This window comes from Notothenia coriiceps, unplaced genomic scaffold (assembly GCF_000735185.1).
Source record: "Notothenia coriiceps isolate Sejong01 unplaced genomic scaffold, NC01 NC01_scaffold00002285, whole genome shotgun sequence".
NCBI lineage: Eukaryota > Metazoa > Chordata > Actinopteri > Perciformes > Nototheniidae > Notothenia > Notothenia coriiceps.
The window spans coordinates 10,380-15,556 of record NW_011334986.1 but is presented as its reverse complement, the minus strand read 5'-3'; the positions used below and the strand labels follow the sequence as shown (position 1 = coordinate 15,556).

At 42.1% G+C, this 5,177-nt stretch overlaps 1 long non-coding RNA gene across 1 annotated transcript; it reads right to left on the bottom strand.

The window, feature by feature from the left end:
• Positions 1–1,393: 1,393 nt before the first annotated feature.
• Positions 1,394–2,439, bottom strand: LOC104966960 (uncharacterized). The gene is made up of 4 exons (XR_800706.1): positions 2,294–2,439; positions 1,886–1,972; positions 1,674–1,705; positions 1,394–1,475 (listed from the first exon to the last, which is right to left on the bottom strand). It is a non-coding gene; the product is annotated as an uncharacterized lncRNA (long non-coding RNA).
• Between the last annotated feature and the right edge of the window lie 2,738 nt (positions 2,440–5,177).

Sequence of the window (5,177 nt, the reverse complement as noted above, 5' to 3'; positions counted from 1 at the left end):
AGTCAGAATCAATATAGATGTTTTTTATTTTAAAGAAAATTCAGATTGAACATGGTAAAAAACTGTAAATTATAGTGTATCTAAAAGATATATTTTGTACTTATAGTGAAAACAAACCTTAGATGATGGGTTAGTAGACTACAAGCTTTAGGAATCCAAACTACAACATATAATAAGTGCCCTGTATCAAGATTGATGCAAAACAAGTGATATTTGACCTTTTTAGAGAGATTTAGAAAAAAACACTTCTGGGGTCATTTGGGTGCATTTTCTACATCTCTGGCCCCCCCTCGTTCGATTTTGATGATTGACACCTTTTTTCACAGTTGGAGCCAATAGAATCGAGGGGAAGTTCCTAAAATCCATCTAAACATTACCCAATGGTGAATAGAGTGATGCACAGCCAGAATGTCCCGGAACCAGAAGCTGTGATACTCTGGTGGCTACCATTAGCAGCTAATATGAAATCTTAGTTTGACAAAAAAATTGAATGATGGATTATCAGAAATAATTTCAAAGTGACAAAGACACATTGGATTAACCTTCAGCAGTGTTTTTACCGTTTTAATGCCATTGAACACGACTTTTGATCAGAATAACAGATACGTTGAGACGATCCCCCGTGAATGCTCCGTAATGCTCAGTGATGATACCAATACCTATATAATCTGTGGAATCTCATCTTTAATCCGATATCTTGTATGTGCAGTTACGGTAAGTAATAAGGGTATTTTTACCTTGAGTTCTGTGCTAAGTGCGACAGCATTTTTCCGCTCAGGGCTAATTTAGACGCTTCTTGTGAGACTTGTGTTTTGTTTCGGTAAAAATGATTCGTATCGTCAGTTAATGAAACATTAATAGGTTTATAAATATTAAGAAGCCCTGAGACACAGTGTCGTGAAAAAAGACCCCGCAGCCCCCTGTACAGGGGGGTCTCGGGCTAAACAGGTTAAAGGGAGTCACATTATGCAGTGTTCAGGTGGGGGAAAGCCTTAAGTGTGTCATGTATTGAACGTCGACGGGAGGTGGGCACTAGTGGAAGTTGTAGCACAATTCTGTTGTACACACCGACGTTAACACCAGCCCCGTCTGTGCGCACGGCGACCGGCTCTGTCTTCCAGTGATCGAAGCGCCTTCTGGAAATGCTTCACAAGTCCGCCGGTACGCAAATGGGCTTAGTGACACAAGTGACGGTACGCATTTCAGATGTTTGCCGCGCATGCGTACCAGATATGTGCACCCCTGGTTATAATAAACGTTTGTTAGTCAAGGAGCTCATTTTCTGCTATATTCCAATACAAATATTTGATTGGCTTTTTATCCCTGCACCAAAGAAAACGCAACAATCTGGGGCCTGGTGGCTGCACATAAGCATTACAGACATAATGTGATGCCAGGAAAGCGGACTCACCGATGCCAGGTATGATGTGTGGTGCATGAGCACAGCCTTGAGCCACCGCACCATTAGAACGGCCCTGTAGGAAGGAACACATTCATAAGCTGTCAAGTGGGGCCCAGAACTGCATGATTGTGTCTATCCACATGATGGGGCTCATTGTTTTTTATGGATAAGTTAAAAAGCAGCAGCACAAACAGCGAGGTTTGGATTGGTCAAACACTGTCAACTGAAACCAATTAAATGCTGACAGTTGATCTGTCAGGCGCCAACTTACGTGAAAGGGTGCCCTTGGAGCCTCTTTGTGAGCTACAGGAGAGGAGATACAGAGCCGATTATAAAAACTGCAGTGAATCATAGCAGAGAGTTAACAGCTCCACTTAAAAAATGGTGATGGGGACAGAAGATCTGGGCAGGTTAAGGCTGAAGACAGGATAAAAAAGCCTTGGCATGTGTCAAAAAGGAATGTGAAAGAAAATTAAACCTCACCTCCTCCACCAAGGGTAAAACAGCAGGGAGGGGTAACCGAGCAACCGTTTTCTTGATCACCATCTCTTTACGAGTCTGAAAAACTTTCTGTGGTAGAGGAAAGAAGATTTGACACATTTAAAGTAGAGGCTTGTGTTTGAACGGAGATGAGCTGAACATCCAGGAAATTGTAGAAGCTTGTACAAGTTTGAACTCTGAATACTAAACAATCAGCCTTGGTGTAAAAATATCTATTTTTGATCGAGTTAAACAAATTCCAAATTCAAATCATCTTAGCGTTGGTGGTACAGATGGTCTCTATAACCTTCTGAAAGGCAAATGAGGACAAATCTGAGGGGAAAAACAACATAAGGCATTCACTTTGGTATTTCCATTTCTCAAAACCCGTGTTTGACTTCAGACTCTTACATTTAGGATGCTGGCGTCGTTGCTCTCCAGGCCCTGCACCAGCAGCACTGCAAAGTTGTCTGTCTGTAGAGAGGCCGTCCCTTTAGGGGCCCCCTTCTCGCTGGGGATTGTAGACAGATCGATCTCACCGAGTCGCTCTACTATTGAAATCTGTAGGAGAACAGAGATGTATTAGATTAACAGGAATCTCAACACACGCTTAATGTATTGACTTTCCCAGGTTTAACACCAACAACACAATACTAGTTGAAAACATGGAGAAATAAAAATACTATAGCCGCGTTCACACCGGAGTACTTTTCCCACAATAGTTCACCAGAACTACTGAAGCCTCCTTTCCACATGAACTTCAACCTCTCTGTGAAGGTCAGGTTTAATGCAGTATGCTGCTTTTTTGTTCTGTAGACTCTGTGCTCTTTCATTCCAGTAAAACTCCTCAGAAACCATTAGAAACCAGTATTTGACCAATAAACAAAACAATTGACAAAACTTTGAACTATGAAATATGTTAAACTTTGGTGAGCTTCAGCGGGGTAATGCCNTCCCAAAAAGTTTTGTGAAGCCGCCATTTTATTATCCTCGCATTAGCATTATTAGCATTAGCCCAGCGCAGAAACGCAGAGAGACTAACTTATGGCAACACAAAAGAAAACATGGGAGCAGTGGAGATGAGGAGGTGTCGGCGTTCTGGCGATTTACTCGGAAGGCTTCAGTAGAAGCTGCTGGGACCAGTAAACCCAAAGCAGAAGAAGAAGAAGTGACGTCAGCGGCTTCATTTGCCTAATCCACCCCCAGGAACTAATTTCCGGTGTGAACGCGATCTGTACTCTGTTCATGAGAACTAAAGAGTTCTCATGAACTAAAGTGGGAAAAGTATTGCGGTGTGAACGCGCCATATGCTTAGGATGAATGAGTGAGTTGTTACTAAGTGGTAGTGCTTTGCGATCATGATTATCGATATGTTAAGGCTATGATGTATTTCTGGATATTTTCTCCTAAATATAACGGATTGATTTAACTCGTAATTGTGTTTAATTGTTCCAATATGATTTTTTTGTTCAAATAAGACAGGGTATATGCAGGAATCCTGAGGTCAAATTTAATACCTTTTAAGACCTTTTTTAAGACCCTTTCCATACATTTTAAGACCTCATCGCAAGTTTGAGTTCTAACCGGTTACATTGGCAAAACACTTTACCTCACATTTACTATATTGATTGTAAGATAGCAAAACTAAACAGAGTGCAGACAGACTACTGAAGCCTCCTTTCCACATGAACTTCAACCTCTCTGTGAAGGTCAGGTTTAATGCAGTATGCTGCTTTTTTGTTCTGTAGACTCTGTGCTCTTTCATTCCAGTAAAACTCCTCAGAAACCATTAGAAACCAGTATTTGACCAATAAACAAAACAATTGACAAAACTTTGAACTATGAAATATGTTAAACTTTGGTGAGCTTAAGCGGGGTAATGCCATAAAGGAGCTCCCTCACAAATACCCAGCGTTTAAATTGGGCTGGGGCTGTCCGGGGCTAAGCCCTGGCACATAGGACGATGCTCTGACGTCATCACCCTCACACATTTGTCATATGTTTACAAAAAACAACATGTTAAGACTTTTCTCGTTCTTAATATAGACTATATTAGGGTCGATATGTGTTGACTTTACTTTAAAATAGCAGATCTCTGTGACCGGATATAGTTTGGCTTAGACCCCGGCCCCACGTGAGTCTTCCGTTCACACGCATTCGATTCATTAATGTGTCCGTTCACACTAGACCGCTGGAAATGCTGGAAACGCTGTAGTACATATGCCAGGCCTGTAAGTGGCGCTGCTGCCGCCACAAAATACACCAAAAGCAGCGAAGAAGACCCCGGAGCATGGTTGCCCTTTTGTTTATTCTCCGCGGTGGACGGTGTGTTCTCCTGCTGTATTTCTCAGGTAGTCCACCAGCAGATGAAAAACACCCACCTCTCGGCCTCTTCCAAGGGACGAGGGAACCGTGCGGCAGAGTTTCCGTTAAAAAAATGTTTCCGCCGGTCAACATGTCTGTTAAAGTTTAAATCTTCCGTACAAAATTAGAAAAGTGCTGATCAGAGGTCTTCTTTGTTATTTATTGAGCTTTAAAACAAATTGATAACGACTCTGTTCTCTGTATAATAATATTTAATAAACGGTGCCTCCCTCTCTTTTCCTCCCCCTCTTCTGACAGCCCAGCAGCAGCAGGAGAAGTGGGGAGAGGGAGGCGGGCTATTTCATCGTTATCAGAAAATGATCATATATAGGGCTTACACACGGAGCCGTTGGACCCCCAGAACGTTGCGTATGCCGGTCTACCCACCTTGGACCCCCCCACAGAGTGGAGCAAGGCAACGAAACTTAAAATAAGAAGCAGCATTTTACGGCGCGCTATGCATGGGGCCGCCTTGAGGGGGATTCCCGACATGCAGGGCTCTCGACTAACTTTTTTCACCATCCTCCCGGAACCGTCCCGAAATACAATCTAAGCCGTCCCGAAATTAATGTGGACCGTCCCGAAATTTAAAATATTAGTTTTTCTACATTATCATTAGCTAGAATCACTCAAAATGAGCTTTAACATAAATAAAACATCATAAAAATCATTAGATGATAATTCATCAACCTTTTATTTGAGTAAATCAGTCAATCACATAAACAAAGGCCAAATATATTCAAACAAACACACAAACGAGAAAATTACTCTAATATTGAATCCAATCAAGTCCCATCCAATTAACAAAAAAATCCAACACTCTGTCCTGAAGACAGAACCCAGAGTAACCACTAACCAGGATGACAGTCTGTAACACAGTCATTCACCTTTACAAACTGCCCCGCCCCCTCGCACACAGACGGGAGAGAGA